This window comes from Polypterus senegalus, chromosome 2, assembly GCF_016835505.1.
Source record: "Polypterus senegalus isolate Bchr_013 chromosome 2, ASM1683550v1, whole genome shotgun sequence".
Taxonomy (NCBI): Eukaryota; Metazoa; Chordata; class Cladistia; order Polypteriformes; family Polypteridae; genus Polypterus; species Polypterus senegalus.
The window spans coordinates 293,860,045-293,877,290 of NC_053155.1; positions in this window are offsets into that span (position 1 = coordinate 293,860,045).

A 17,246-nucleotide genomic window follows, 5' to 3' on the forward strand; every position below is an offset into this window, starting at 1 on the left:
TGTACAGCACTGAGAGATGTTAAAGGAAGAATTCTGTGCTACAGTAAAAAGAAATGACCTGAATGGCCCTGAAATTGCTTTAACTAGCTGTGTTTGTCAGTACCGTTACCGCCAGTGCACAGATACAGATATGATCTTATCCCCCAGCACTAAGCTGACAGTAACATTGGGATCTCAGCAAATTCTTATAAAATCATCTTTCTCAGATATGGATTTAGCCCATTCGCCGTTCCTGACCAGCACTAATACTCCTGCTTTGTCCAAGTGTTCCAGTTGATCCTCCACGTTACACCAAAGTGCAGAAGAGGTGCTCCGAGCCTTTCAAAGTTTTGAATCGAGATCTGCTCTGAGGCACAATTTTCTGGAAGATTTCTTGCATTGTCCTAAATATGTCTTCCACCACCACCTCAAGTTTCTTGAACAGAGCCCTGCAGCTCTTATCATCTGCTTAATAGAGTGTATTTCAGCACAATTTACTTCTGATTTGTTTCTCCATGTGCAGCCCTGCAGGGCTCAGCCATTAACCACAAACAAAAGCAGCCAACGTCAGCAACTCAAACATGGAAACTGTCTCACCCGCTTAACTTTGCATGCTGTTGCAATTTCATGCTATAACAGCACTAAGAGGTCCCTTTGGGCAGCTCCAGTATATTTATTCTACTCTCCTCTTTATACTTTTATTTATGTTTGAAATATAATTTCTACCCAGCAAACAGCCCACATAACAGGAACGTCACCTGTTGGTTCACATTTGGTTACAGGATACCCTAACGCACAGTTTAAGAGATCAGACCAATGAAAAGCACACAAAATATTGCAATTATTATAGTAAGTCATAAAAGTTATTTTTATTAATAAAGCCAACATTTTCACAACTATTACCATCCTTCATATTACAAATAATGGAATTTCTATATTTGCAATCCTGAGTCTTTTTTGAAAGTCTGTTACAGGAGAAAGTAGGGTGAAATGACACCTTTTATTGGCTAATTAAACAGATTACAAATGCAAGCTTTCGAGGCAGCTAAGGCCCCTTCATCAGGCAAGGTGTAACAAAGAAACTGAAAAATACTCTCGCTTATATTGGGACAGCAAGGTGACTTTTTAGCTAACATTTGAACAAAAAGGTTTTTAAGATGAAAAAAAAATATCACCTTGCTGTCCCAATATAAGCGAGTATTTTTCGCGGCTTCCCTGCGCTAACCGAAACCAATATATGTACTTATTTCGGTGGTATGACGCCATTGTCGGCCGCCATATTGAACTTTACAACATCATTAATTCTCCAACTTCCTGTGTAGGAAAAAGGCTGACCCCATCTTCACAAAATTTGGTAGGTGGCTTAACTGTGCTAACTGAAACCGATGTACGTACTTATTTCGGTGGTATGACGCCACTCTTGGCCGCTATATTGAACTTTACAATGTCACTAATTCTCCAACTTCCCGTGTAGGTAGAAGGCTGAAATTTGGCAGGCTCATTCCTTACAGCTTATTTACAAAAGTTAAGCAGGTTTCATTTTGAAATTCTACACGTAATGGTCATAATGGTCGACAACATCCGCCATGTTGAACTTTCTAATTTATGGCCCTATCTTCACGAAATTTGGTAGACGGCTTTCCTGCGCTAACCGAAAACCGATGTAGGTACTTATTTCAGTGGTATGACGCCACTGTCGGCCGCCATATTGAACTTTCCAACGTCACTAATTCTCCAACTTCCCGTGTAGGTAGAAAGCTGAAATTTGGCAGGTTCATTCCTTACACCTTACTTACAAATGTTAAGCAGGTTTCATTTCGAAATTCTACGCATAACTGTCATTACTGTCAACAACGTCCACCATGTTGAACTTTCTTATTTATGGCCCGATCTTCACGAAATTTAGTAGGCGGCTTCCATGCGCTAACCAGAACCGATGTACGTACTTATTTCAGTGGTATGACGCCACTGTCGGCCACTATATTGAACTTTCCAACGGTCTTTGTTACTTATGGGCCCATCTTCAAGAAATTTGGTACGCAGGTTCCCAACGCTAACTGAATCCTACTTACGTACATATATACATCCATAGCCTGCAGCTCGGTCACCGTGTGAGGCGGCATTGGGTCCCCCATCCCAACGCCTCCCACATTGTTGGCTGGCTGCCTGCCTATATAAGGCCAGCCGTCGCTCTGGTCTGTACATTCCCTTCCTTGCTTCACCACGGGATTCACGTCTCCCTGCTGATAACTACAGCCTTTTTTATTTAATCCACGGCTTCTCCGCTGTTTTATTGTTCGTTTATTATGATTATAGTTATTGTGTAGGTATTTTAGACTTACTTTACATTGTTCAAGTACCCATTTCCTTTATCATTCCAACTGTACCCCCATTAGCATGTCTATCAAGGTGATCACCATCGATCAAAGAACTGTCACTTACTGAGTGGGTTCCATGCCTGGAGATGGCACCTGCCTTTTCCATTCTATTTGTTACATATTGCACGGCCATATCAGGCTCACTCTTGATATCCGGAGGAACATTGTGTCTTATGTATTGAATGACTGGGACAGGTTCAAGGTGTGGACTGATGACGGTACAGGAGATAATTATACTACACAGGAGCACTAGAAGAGTGAAATGCTTAAGCCCTTCACCTATGGTTCTGCATGTGAGTTGATGGTTGCCACTGAATTGTTCGGTTGTCGCTTTCAAGTGTAACTGAAGTGTTACTGAAACGGCCAAATATTTTACACCTTTCGACAACCGCCAATGCCTCTTAAACATCTTAGATTCACAGGTGACGATTTCAGTAGTGGACACTTTGATGTTTATGAATGTTTAAACTCTCAAAAGCTGGATGTGAAGTTATCGATGAAACCGGTTGTATGCTTACAACGCTTGACAGATGCTGAATGTCATTTCAACACAAGTCCTGTAAATACTGTCATAATTGAAACAAACCATGAAACTCAAACCGATTGTGACAGCAGCAATCCAAGCTGTGAGATTTGAAACAAGATTACTTTTCACATGGCCAACTGTACGTTGCATGCTCAAGAGTAAGCTCAGCGCACAGCTTGGTCATATTACAACCGGAGGGCCGAACTGACAATGTGGTATACAAAGAGATCCTTAACAAATAATTATTGGTATATTTTCCCTCAGTTTAAAAAGGTTTAATTTTCTTCTTAATAAAAATTTTAAGGCAGTGTTTCGCCACTGTGAAGTGCGGGTATTTTGCTAGTTACTTATAAAGCAGAGGGCATATTAAGGTCTCAGGATGCCAGTCTTCTTATGATTCCAAGGGTTAATAAAATAAAAGTGGGAGTTTGAGCTTTTATTTGCAGTGCCCCGAAGCTGTATAATGATCAACCTGCTAATATAGGAGATGCCCCTTCAGTCTTCATTCTCACAACTTCAGTTTTTGTATACCCTGAGTAGAGCTGCTGATTAGCAAAACATATATTGTTTTTTTCTGCGGTGGGCTGGCGTCCTGCCCAAGGTTTGTTTCTTGCCTTGTGCCCTGTGTTGGCTGGGATTGGCTCCAGCAGACCACCGTGACCCTGTAGTTAGGATATAGTGGGTTGTATAATGGATGGATGGGTATTGCTTTTCTGTTCTTGTCCATTAGTACTTGTGTTATCATGATATTTCCCTCTACTTAACATTTACTAATTTTCTTTAGGGATAAGTGTACTCACCAGGGGCCTCGTGTATAAACAATGCGTACGCACAAAAATGTTGCGTAGTCCTGTTGCCACGCTCAGATCGCGATGTATAAAACCTTAACTTGCCATAAAACCACGCAAATCTTCACAGTAGCTCCAACCCTGGCGTATTTAAGTTCTCTGCTCGGTTGTGCAAACTGCTGGCAACCAGTTCAAAGCATTGCTTCTAGCGAGGAGCTGGTGCTCTGTTCACAGATTGTTCCTGCCTTGCACAGTATGCTTGCTGGTGCTGACGCGACACTGGAAGGATAGATGGATAGAATAATTAAATATGTTGTGATAAAGGCGCTATATGGTGCCCGACCCGGCACAGACTGACGTAGAGACACGTTTAAAAATCACATAGACTTTATTAGTTCTTCAGCTGGAGGGCACGTCTTCCCCGTAATCCCTCCAGCCACAACACAGTCCCAAGCACTGTTACTCCCCAGTAAAGCACAAGCACTTTCTTCTCCTTGGCACTACCACTCCTCCCCAGCAACCTTGTCCTCCTCCACCCGACACTGGCCGATGAGTGGTGGTTGCTGTCTCCCTTTTATAGGTCATCTGGAAGTGCTCCAGGTGTTTGATCACCAATATCTGGCAGCACCTCCAGGTGTGGAATCCTAAACACAGCACCCCCTGGCGGTACCTGCGGGACCCAACAGGGCTGCACCCAACTCCAATTCCCAGGGAGCACTGTGGGAAACCGAGGCACTACTCCAGCCCAGGGGGGCGGCCATCTAGCATCCAGGGGGAGGTATTGCACTGTCCAGGGCTGCTTCCCCTGAATGTAGTGTGCAGGGGCGTCCCGGCTGGGCATGGACACCAGCTGGCTGCCACAATGTATTATGAAGATATTTCAATGTTCCTGAAAAGTTTTGAAGAATTGGCATTCTAAGCTTACAGATTGATTAACGTCTATTACAGAGCTGATTGTGTGGCGATTGGGTATTTGTAGAAACAAAAGGAAAGACAACAATTGGAGGTTAGTACGTTTGAAAGAGACAGTACTGGTGCAATAAATTATTTCATCGAAGGTCACGCACGGCGCAGCAAGCATCTCACGTGAGGCATGAACAATCACTGCGCCACCATGTTCCTATGTTTAATACATTCTTTAATACCTATCATCATGAAAATGATATCAAGTATACATCTGAGTATTTTAATTATTCAGAGAGCTGTAATATCATGAATGTAATGGATTCTGTGTCCTGTCAGATGAAGAGAAAGTCTGTTTAAGAAGCACGTAGTGATTCACACACACAGTGCACATGGAAGATCAAATACAAAACAATTACAATTAAACAATTTTAAGATGAAGTTTGTAATGTTCTACTTTAATGACAAAATAAAATATGTGATTAAAGTGGAAATTTCAAGATTAAAGTTTTTTTTTTCTCTGTACCCTAATAAGCTTTCATATGACACTCAGACGGTGGGCTACGACTCACCTTTTCACAACAACTTTGATATCTGACAACTTCTTTTTTTATTTCCAGCACTGTGCGACTTTGTGAACTTGAGCTTTCTAGTTTCTCAAACACGCTATGTCACTCAATCAACTTCCTTTTGTTGATTATACCACTGTTTAAACCAACAAATAGTACGGTTTTCCTTGCCTCCACTTGGTATTCGCTGAAATTCCATTTTCCCTCGTGCTTTTGCCATTGCCTTTTCACAAAAGTCTGAGCTTAAGGGCTATTTATATTAATTTGTATATTCAAAGAGGCGTAATTCTGGAAGTAGTTAAGGTGGAGCAGCAGGCACGTGCGTGAATTTTCACGCTGACCAGGATTTATATAGCAGAACAACATGGAAGTTGGCAAATACACAGATTTATGCATCTGGATTTTTTTATGCGTAAGCACATTTCGGTTTTTGTTTCTTATGTCATGTTATAGTGCGAATTCTACGCACAGTGTTATGCATGAGGCCCCTGGCATGGCCCTAGCAAACTTCCAGGCAGACCTCTTCAAGCAAGCTGTTAATTTGTAACAGTCAACTCTCGAGTCGATATGCTCCAGAATCGGCTTCTGTGCCACACTTTCAAAACTTTGCGTTCAGATTTTTCAGACTCGGAGCAAATGGAGAATAAAGTTGTTCATAGGTAGCCTTACTATATAGCCAACACAATCTATTAATTGTTTGTAAAAACAGTAGATCTGACAAATATAGAAAAACATTTAGTTTTTTATGAGATATGTAATCTGTATAGCTAAGTGTCATTATACTGTGGTGCAGTGTTCTTTGTGTTCCCACATCCTGAAGACCTAACTGACGGATTAACTAATGACTTTAAATTGGGCAATGAGGGTGTTTGTACCCTATAGTGAACTAGCAGCATTAGGTAATGCCTTGTGTATAATGCTGATGGAGTAGACTTGCATGGAACTATGTAAAAATAACAGCACAATGCAAATGAATGGTTAATTTATAAAAATTTATTTATTTTATTTACAGTAGAGCACATAGAAGATCAAATACAAAACAAAGCATTTAATGTGCTACTTTAGTTACGATGGGATTTGAGAAACTAGTAAATTAAACAATTTTAAGATGAAGTTTATGATATTCTACTTTAATAACAAAATAAACTATGTGATTAAAGTGGAAATTTCAAGATTAAAGTTGACATTTTTCCCCCACTGTGTCCTTATTTTTTTTTCTTTTCTCTGTACCCTAATAAGCTTTCATATGACACTCAGACGGTGGGCTACAACTCACCTTTTCACGGCGACTTTGATATCTGAAAATTTTTTTTTTTTTCGGGCACTGTGCAACTTTGTGAACTTGAGCTTTCGAGTTTCTCCGACATTCAATGTCACTTGATCAACTTCCTTTTGTTGTTTATACCACTGCTTAAACCAACATATAGTACGTTTTTCCTTGCCTCCACTTGGTATTCGCTGAAATTCTTCTATTTCCCCCCGAGCCTTTTCACAGAACGTTGAGATTAAGGGCTATTTATATTGATTTGCATATTCAAAGATGCGTAATTCTGGGAGGAGTTTGGGGAGTGGCAGCAGGCGCGTGCACGTGTGTTACTTTTCACACTTACCGGGATTTATGGAGCAGAAGAACGTGGAAGTTGGTGAACGCACAGATTTATGCATCTGGATTTTTTGTGCCTACGAACATTTCCGCTTTTGTCCATACACCATGTTTTAGTGTGAATTCTACACACGGTGTTGTGCATGAGGCCCCAGGTTATGCACCAATTCCTTAACTTCTGGTGGCGGGAGGAGCTAACTTGATAGCAAATTACAAGCTCTAATAATTTGAAAATGGGCTTCTTTGTCCCCAGTGAGTGCTTCTGCAACATTCATAGGAGCTCTGGATTTCTCATAGAGGTAAATAGTAAAATCTACAGGTTTAATTAACTGTAAAGCATCACATAAAAGAATCAACTGTACTCATTATATAAAATACTTCACTTTTTTATACCTCAGCAAAAATAGTTAAAAAAGTTAAAACAGAATATTTATTTTTTTAACAACATAAGAGGAGACATATCTAGATCAAGTTGCCATGGCTTCCAGAAAGTAAGTATTGATTGTAAATTGTTATTTGATATGTTGTAGTGATGTTCTTGGGTAGTGTTACGAGATGTAAGCAATGTTATGCTCTTTTTTTATTCTAGATGAATACTCAATCAATGCTTTTACATGCACACATAATCGGGCAAAGGCAAATAACCCGGTTGGAGGTAGAAACTTCATTACAAAAAATGCTAATTTTCATCGGCAAGTAATCTTCTTGGGCTCTCCTTTGTCAAAATACTCCAATGTCATTAAACACAGTTAAATGTACTCATTGGCCACTGTGAATCTGAAAATATCCATGGCACCTGTGATCATTTCTTTTGTGTTTTATGTTTTATAAATCTGTTTAGTCAAATCGGGCTTCTATTACCGGATTACATGTAGGAGATTTGTTCTGCTTGGCTGTGCGACTGGAGCCTAGCAATAGACCCAGTATGTGTGCCTCTTGCCTTACACCCTGTGCTCCTGAAATAATAATAACGCAGGTATTTTTGCTTCTTTGAGGTTAAGTATTTCATTAGGTTACTTTTTACTTTAAAATGTAATCGAACTACATAATGACCATAATTTTTAATGTGTTACCCTATTGCTCTCAAGATTGCGTTGCTGAATTTTGCACTGCACATTCAGCTCATCAATATATATTTAAAGTTTTTCTGAAACATTTAGATAGATTATTTCAGAAGGAGAAGGAAGAATGCGACCGACTGACCATTTGCCTGTAGAAATTTATTTTGCGGATGCTTCTACCCATGGTTGCTGAAAGCGTATGTGAAGCAAACATATGCACAGCCTCACAGAATGCAACAGACATTCGCAGACTACAACATCCTTAACAATAACCTGATTAATGGTTTACTTGGCCACATAATCAGATTATTCGTGGAGGTATCTTTGAGGCTAATAACCCGATTTCTCTATTTGAAAATAAGGGTTTAAATGGCATTTTTAAAATCAATTTTCTGTGAATAGCTAGGTTATTGAAGCACAACTGCAAAAATTTCTAAATGAAATATTCATGTAAATCACATAGTTGGGAGCTCCTAGTGGATGCTAAAGGTATGTGCATCCTGGACAAACATGAGAAAACAAATCGGTTAGGGTTAAGTTTAGTTGAAGGGGAAACCTTGACCACTTGTAAAAAATACTTTTATGACATTTTTGCACTTCCTGATCCACTATCTCCACATCATCTAACCTTCTCTCTCTCTTATTGTCTTCATTCATCAGCCTTTCAAAGTACTCTTTCCGTCTTCTCAACATTCTCTCATCGCTTGTGAGTATGTTCCCATCTTTATCCTTTATCACCCTAACCTGCTGCACATCTTTCCCAGCTCGGTCCCTCTGTCTATCCCACAGGTCCTTTTCTCCCTCCTTAGTGTCCAGCCTCTCATACAACTCATCATATGCCTTTTCTTTAGCCTTCACCACCTCTCTCTTTATCTTGTGCCTTATCTCCTTGTACTCTAGTCTACTTTCTGCATCTCTCTGACTATCCCACTTCTTCTTCACTATCCTCTTCCTCTGTATATTCTCCTGTACTTCCTCATTCCACCACCAGGTTTCCTTTTCCTCCTTCCTCTGTCCAGATGTCACTCCAAGCACCCTTCTGGTTGTCTCCCTTACCACTTCTTCTGTAGTTGCCCAGCTATCTGACAACTCCTCATCACCACCCAGATCTGACAAAGAAATGGGCCCCTCATTCATTAACGTGGGATGAAAAAACAGAAGCCACATTTAGTGACTTAAAAAAGGCCCTTGTTTTAGTAGCAATGTTAATAACTCCTGACCTTTCTCTCCTTTTTGATTTGCAGAGCGATGGTTCACACGCAAGTTTAGGTGCCCTGTTGAGCCAAAGCATCGATGGTGTTGAACACCCCATTATGTATCTGAGTTGGAAAATGGCTGGATCGGGAAGTGAGGTATGTGACAGTGGAAGGAGAGGCCCTCAAGATTAAATGGGCTATTAACCAGCTCAGGTACTACATTTTGGGTAATCTGTTTACTTGTGTTCACTTTTTGGCACTTTAAGAATATTTAAGAAAGTTAAAGTCTATAATGACTGAATAAAAGTTTATCATTATCCCTACCCCTAACCCTTTCTTACATTTAATATTTACTTGCTGTTGCCACCTGCGGGTATAAACGAGTAAAGAGAAGACATCCTCTAATGGGAGAAGTGACGTATAACTCAGTCAGTCCTTGGTATACTGTAGTTTGGGTCCGTAGTCCCAGCGTCAAGTGTACTGCCGCCTGGGTCTCCGTCCAAAACAGGTGACTGCAAGGATAAGAAGACAAGAGTTGTGGTGGAGGACATATGTGTGGGGTCTGCACAGCAAAGAATCTGGGTGTGGAAATAACAAAAATCTATGTTTTAGGGTAGGGTCACTCCCAACACCTTCCACGAAATGTAAAATATCAGTTCTGAGCATCAAGGCATAAACGGTTAGTAAGACGGCAACTGCTGTTCAAAATTTTAATTGAAATTAAAAAAAGAAACATTGCAAAAGTGAATCACTTGATTTATTGAAAATGGCCTGACCCATTGCTGAATGCAAGGCACTCAAGCTGAAATTAAATTCCATTTTCAATGTGTCTACAATTTTAATGAACTGTGTGTATCACAATTTCCTGGACAGTATGTTGATTTGAAAGCTTTTATGCAAAGCAGAGATCAGATTTTTCTCACCACCTCCATTATTTTGCTTTGACACATCTTTGGATGAAGTTAACAGTAGTAATGCTTGAAGGAAATGAACAATCAGTTGATAAAGTATGAGACATTGAGTCATTTGATTTCCTTGAACAGGTTTTATTGAAATTCAAGACACTGAAATCATTTTTTGGGTCTCAGTTCTGATTGATGCAAGGTGAGAAACTATAATCAATACTACTGTTGTTTCTATCCTGGCCAGGATAAAAGAAGGATTCATACCTGGCCAGGAGGCTATAATGGAGGAGCAGGTGAACGAGCCCTCTGGGAGCAGCTCATTCCCCCACAAAACAGATGGCAGCGTTTCTGACATCTGGACCGCTTTAACATACCCGCAGGGTGGTATGAGAGTTGGAGTCCAGAGATGCAGCCCTGTTCGGTTATTTGGGATGTGCTAGGGGGCGCTGTCAGGGGAGGACTGCCCTGGTTCGTGTATGACCCTGTCACAAGAATTAGACCAAGAAGTCATAAAAAGGTTTGGGGCAGCCACCCGTATATTCTCCCTGGCTGTAAATGGGTTATAATAGAATCACACTGATGTGAACAAGTCACAGTCCAACACAGAACTGATTCACTGGTTGTAAAATGGTGGCTTTAAAGGTCAAAACAGGATATGATGTCATCAAAGGGGCTGGAACTGGAAAGATCTTCCTCCATGGGTCCAGGACTGGACGTAACATCATCAAAAGGAACGGAACTGGAAATGATGTCATCAGGGCCAGGTGGAATTTCCCGTGAACGGTCTGCAGGAAAGTGAGAAAACTCCGTCACCCCCTGGTCTGGTGTCAGATTACTCTCTTTCAGTCCCTTTAGCTGCCTCTTATGCACACGTGTGTGACACCCGGTAGCGCTTCAAAGGACTGAGTCCAGAAGCCAGAAGCAGTTCCATGGCTGACTTTGAAAGAGAGTCCGCTGCTGCAATTAGATTGCGTCAGAGTAGAGAGGTAGTGGGCAACACTCTGGAAGGATGGAAGGAGGAAGACATTTCTTTGAATAGTGCACTCTTTATTGATCTTTGCACAGGTGATTTTTGTGAGGTGCTTTGGGAAAATAAGTATCTTTTATGGAAACCCAGAGTCATGTTGGGCAATACTGTGTCTGAGGTTTGGGGCTCAGTGGCACCCTCTTGTGGTTATACTATCTTTTCACTTAACCTATTATCTATTACTTATTCATTTATTTGTTTATAGTATATTACAGTTCTTTACCCATCTTGCACTTGTCCTGTGTTTATGTATATGTTGCACTTTGGTCCTGGGGGGCATTACTTTGTGTATCTGTATTCTTCAATACAGTGTATGGATGGTATGACAATAAAGCCACCTGACTTGACACTTCTGAGATGGTTGGGATGCTTTTAGTATGGTAAATGTCATGTCATCTTTATTGGTTTACCTTTGATGTCACAGTACATTGGGCAACATTTGAGCATTGCTCATTTAACTGGCTGGTTTAGTAAAACATAAACATGCCAAGAAAATAATGCATTCAGAGGAAAGTGCGTTGCAAAAATGAAAAAGCAATCTCTTCATTTGCTAAAGTGTCACACAAATTATCACCAAAGCAAATATTAGAAGTCCACTGCGCCTGACTGTTTTAATCTCACTGAAAAGGATTATAGGAAATGAGAACATCGTTGTCTCCACTCATCTAGCTGACCATTAAAAGTATTGAAAGTCTTAAATGTGACTCCAGTCTTCAAGAAGGGAGACAATATGGATCCTGGTAATTACAGACCAATACATCTTACTTCTGAGCCTTGCAAAATTATGGAAACTATAATAAGAAATAAATTAGAAAATTATCTAAATTAAAATAATATAATAAATTGCAGCCATCATGGGTTTATGAGAGGAAGATCCTGCAAAACCAATTTTTTGAATAAGCAACTGGAATAGTTGACAAAAACAAAGCATATGACATAATTTACATAGACTTCCAAAAAAGCTTTTGATACAGTCGTTCCACACCAAAGATTAATTCTGAAACTAGAAGCTGTAGGAATCGGAGGTAATGTACAAAACTGGATCTCAAATTGATTAACTGGCAAGAGGAAAGAACAGATAAAAGGGGAATGATTTACCTGGTGTCCACATGGAGTGAGGTCATCCGTGGAGTCCCTCAGGACCCTCAAATCGGAGGGATGGCAGACACTGAAGAGGCAGCTAAAATAACCTTCCGAACTGGAGAAACACCTGGAAAATGCAGTTTGATGTGGAAAAGTGCAAAGTGGTACATGTAGGCCAAAGGAATATCAATTATAAATACAAGATAGGAGGCACTGTCATACAGGAAGCAACCTCTGAAAAGGATTTAGGGGTTTATGTTGACTCAACATTTTCATCAACTAAACAATGCACAGAAGCATTTTAAAAATTAGGTTATATCATAAAAACGGTGGAATTTAAATCAAGGTATGTGTGCTCAAACTACAGTATATAATGCACTAGTAACACCACATCTGGAGTATTGTGTTTTCAGTTCTGGTCACCACAGTACAAAAAGACAGTGTAGCACTTGAAGCTGTGCAGAGGAGAGCAACCAAGTGCATCCCAGGACTTAAGGACATGTCATACTATGATAGACTAAGAGAAGCAAACCTGTTTAGTTTCGGGCAAAGGGGACTGCGTGGGGACATCATCCAGGTATTTAAAGGCATTGCTAAAGAAGCTTAATGATGAATCACGTACTCGAGGACATCAGTGGAAATTAAGGGGAAGTGCATTTAAGACTGAAGCCAGGAAGCTCTTCTTTATGCAAAGGTTGGTGGGACTTTGGGACAAACTACTGAGACACAGAGCTGAATCAGAAATCTTGACAACCTTTAAGAAAAATGTGGATGAGATATTAGGAAGTATTAAATATTTTCTAAATAAATGAGTCTGATATGAAACTGAATGGTGTCCTCTTGTTTGTCAAATATCTTTTGTTCTTATGTAACTGTCCGCAGGTTTGATAGCATGCTAGGCACAAGGGAAGAACTCAAAGAAAGAAAGAAAGTGGCATAGCTAGAGTTCGTGCCACTTGGGGCAGGGCGGTAACTGGATTTGCCGCCTTCCAACATATCTGAATATGCATTTGTGGATAAAAATCAGCGAATTTTACTTTTTTCATTCATGAGTGATATTTTTCTGAACTCTGCTGCTTACACGCAAACTGTAATGAGCGTTTTCGCCAATAATGCCGCCCCCAAAAATATGCCACTCAGGGCAGACTGCCCTCTCTGCCCGCCCCCTAGCAACACCACTGAGATAGTGATGGTCAAGAATCACCCTCAAACATCATGTCAAGAAAAAGTTGTTTCTTATTCATTATTTATTTTCCTTTCCTTACTGCTGTCCAAAAAATGTGTTACAATACATACAACTTGGCTAATTTTTTTCTGGACCTTACTAAGTTTCCTTTATATTTCAGATAAAGTTTTGTAGATTTTTTGAACAACAATTATACTACTGTTTTACCTATACAATTTGGTTGGGACCTTTTTATCATTACATTTTAAGATTCTCTTGTCGCTATTTTGTTTTTTGTGCTATTTTGTGGCTCCACTGATGTAGTTTTCATATTTCAACCAGCATCAACCCCGGCCGGGGTTCAAAGTCATGTTTCTGGTGTGATGTGTCTAGTTTTGTATCATTTATTTGCATTAATGTTTCTTTTGTTTATTATGTATATTTTTCTTTATGACTGTTTGTAAGGGGAACTGGCTTAGCTTTTTGTCCCTATTGTGTTTTGTTGGTAGTTCCCCAAGGGGCAGGGCCACCTGCCAATCACCACTAGGAATGGCCCTCCACACTATTTATGGAAGAACCTTCCATAGTTCCTGGTGATTCATTTTGAATGCGCTAGGGATTGGAGAGTTTCTTGTGTTTACTGTACTAATGCTATTGCTGTGTGATTTTCTGGTATTTCAAATCCAAGCTCTGTTTGTTGACAACAGCTTTGGATTCTGTATTGGGACTGTGTTGATTGAATTTCAAACCTCTGCTCTATTTTTCACTACACCAATGGATTCTGTATTGGAACTTTGTTCACTGTGGCCTTTTCAGGCAATGCTGAGCCTTTTAGTAAATAAACCTTTATATTTTATAAAGCTTTTCCTCGGCCCATTAGTTTCTAGTTGGGGTTTGACCGGTAGTTTCCCTCTGGACCGCAACATTGAAAGTATTTTTGAAACCTGTGTGCTTTTGGGAGTCCTGAGTCGCGACAGTAATAAGCAGGGTTGTGAGGAGTGTGGTCCTATCAACATGACTATGTAATACCAGGCACCATGTGTATACCAGCATCCAAGATAGTGGGTACTCTTAAATCAGACCTCTTATGTATTTTTTGCAGATCTCTTAAGTAGTGGTTTCAAATTCGCACTTCTTTTATAGACAGCAATTCGTTTCACGGTTACAGTTTGGTACTCTTTATTAACACAGATTTAATGGCTTTCAGGCCTGCATGATTTCTTACTTATGATTCTGTCTTGTGGTCTGTGAATATCTGTCTAATTGATATTAATTTTAATGCTAGTATCTTAATAGCTAAGAAAAGGGTAGCCAGTGGTGTCCTTTTCTGTCTAGTTTCGAGCGCTTCGCTTGTTGGTGGTGTCACGTGCGAGTAGGAGACAGCTAAATGGCCTGAGTAATTGTAATACCACCAGGAGTGTGCTGACTGCCTTTTTCAGTTACTTGCAGACCGTTCCCGAGAAATCCCACCAGGTTCCGGCCCCAGAGATGACGTCACTTCTGATCCCGAAGACGTCGCTTCCGGTTCTGGCCCCAGAGATGACGTCACTTCCTGAGCAGGCCTTTAAAGCCGCCATCTTTCTTGTTTTAAATAAGTTAAGTTTTGGACTCAGTGGTGTGAACATCACTGTTCAACAAATTTCAAATTTTGCAGCCAGGATATATTATACGGGTGGTTGTCTCAAACCTTTATCATGTCTCATGGTATTCTTTATCACAATGGTTAGTTTAGTAACCTTGTTCTGTAACTATAATGATGGATGCTACTCATCTGTGAATTTGAGAGCTAATACTGATTGATATCTGAATTAATTTATTAATTAATTTTCTTAACTATTCTTTTAATTGAGAACTAACTGCATACTGAGCGTGTTTTACTTCTGAAAGAGACATGTTTGTTTGAAGTGTTTGAATAAAGTTCCTGTCTCTACAATCTCCTGTGTTTCTGTGCAATTCTGTGACTCAAGCGTGACAACATGAAGCGGTAGTAGGAATTACTGTAGAATGTGTGCAGGAGTTGTTGAACATGGCGTGTCTACGAAGGTTGAAGTAAAGAGTTACTCTTTTCCAAACAACCTGTCCCTGAGTTATCCGAACCTGTGAAAAAACAATAGAGCAACACTTGTTCCTAAACAGTTTACTCTATCATGTTCACTTCTTTTGCACATTGCCTCTAGAAAGTATTAAGACCCCTTCACCTTTTTCACATTTCTCTTGGATGCGAGGCAGTATGTGCTGCCGCCTTTTATAATGACAACATGGTGCCTTCACATACAGACGCCAGTGCTCGTGTAAACTCCTGCTGGTTGGGTATACTGGTGAACTGAGTGGTTCTCTATAGTTAATCTTCGTTAACACACAGTTATTATTAACTAGCTGATTACCCAGTGGCTTCGCTCACTGAGTGCAAGGGAAAAAAAAAAATGTAGTATATAAATTATTAAACAGTAAAACATTAACATGTAAGAAGTAAAGATACATTGTGCAGTACTGGAGTGCTTTCGGGTAAAGTACATTTTAAAGGCGCTATAACACAACAGGTAAGTAGCACTAACAGCAGCTTAAATGTATTTGGATAATCTCTCGGTAGCAGATCCCTTATGAAAGGCGCTACTCGACCGCTGTGGTACAGAAATGACATATTCTATGCGATCCTGCAAATTTCTGCCTGACAACCTAACACTACGTGCCTGTGATTTAAGAGAAAAATTATTCTGAGGAATGTGGACGATGCCCTTCCGTGCTTAACGGGTAGAAGGTTCAAACAATTCCCAAGTCTAAAACTTAACATGAAGAGGTCGGTACATCTTCTTAGATGTAAACCCTCCATTGTCTTAAAAGAATTCGGTTTTGGTGACCTGAACTCACCTTAGGGAAAGTAAGTAGTTGTGCAGCTCAATTTATAAAGAGAGTTTTGCTTTGATGTCACCGATCACACTCATTCAGAAAGATTTCCAGTCTCCCAGGAGCCGTCACAAACAGTGTGAGAAGAGAGGATGGCGCCCGAAACTGCGAAGCTCTCAATCCGATGGAGCAGCCTGACATTCCATGTCTCCCAGCGTCCACTTTGTTCTCACAACCCCTCGCTGCTGAAGGCGGTGTCGTCTTCACATTGTTTACAACTCGGTGTAGTTAAAAAGTAGAAAGACGCAAAGCTGTTTTCCTCATCTCTTCTACTATCAAGTACTGCCAATTAAAAAAAAAGTTATAATGTGGCAGTTTCCGGGACAGTCACGTGGACGAATAAATAAAACTTCTCTGTCAGAACGTGCCTGGCGGCGGACGGCTCAGTGCTGGAGTCCAGAGAGGAGGGCGGGGAGAGGGCGACGCAGGGCACACTTCTATGGGATAGATCGGCGTGCTTCTGTTTACTTCTTTTCAATATCAGTAAAATAACTCTCACACAAATAATAACAATTCGTAAAGACAATATAAAAATGGTGTCCACAAACAAAGTGATTAGTTCCTGTATTATAATATGTTCTGTGGTCATACATAATTTCCGTTTCACATGCTCATGCGTAATTTCCGTTTCAAACGTGAAAACAATTTTATATAGAAAGATAAAAAGGAGAAAAGAAGAAGTGGTGATAAGTGCAAAAGTACTGTTAATAAAAAAATGTAATTGATACTATTCTCTACCAATCATAGTACAGTATGCTCTTAGTCAGCCAATGATATATTCTCTCTCCTTCCAGCAAAAAAAAGATGGCTTGGAGGCAGAGAGAGATGACATGGAGAAAGTGGTGGTGTAGGACAAAATGGAGCAAAGTAGAAAAGAACTGAGGGAGCTTACTAAAGTGTTTCTTTATTTCTTTTATATTCATTTTGATTTAATTTGCAAAGAGATGCTGAGTAGGGCTGGGTATCAGCACTGATGTCCCGATTCGATTTCGATTCACAATGTCTCGATTCAATTCGACATCGATTTTATCTTGACTTAATTAGCATACACTGATGTATTTGAAGTGCTTACATTTTTAGAGATTACTTAACCATGCGTAGAAAACATTTATATAATGTGAAGAATTTCAGCAGCACTTTATTTGAATGTTGCCTACAT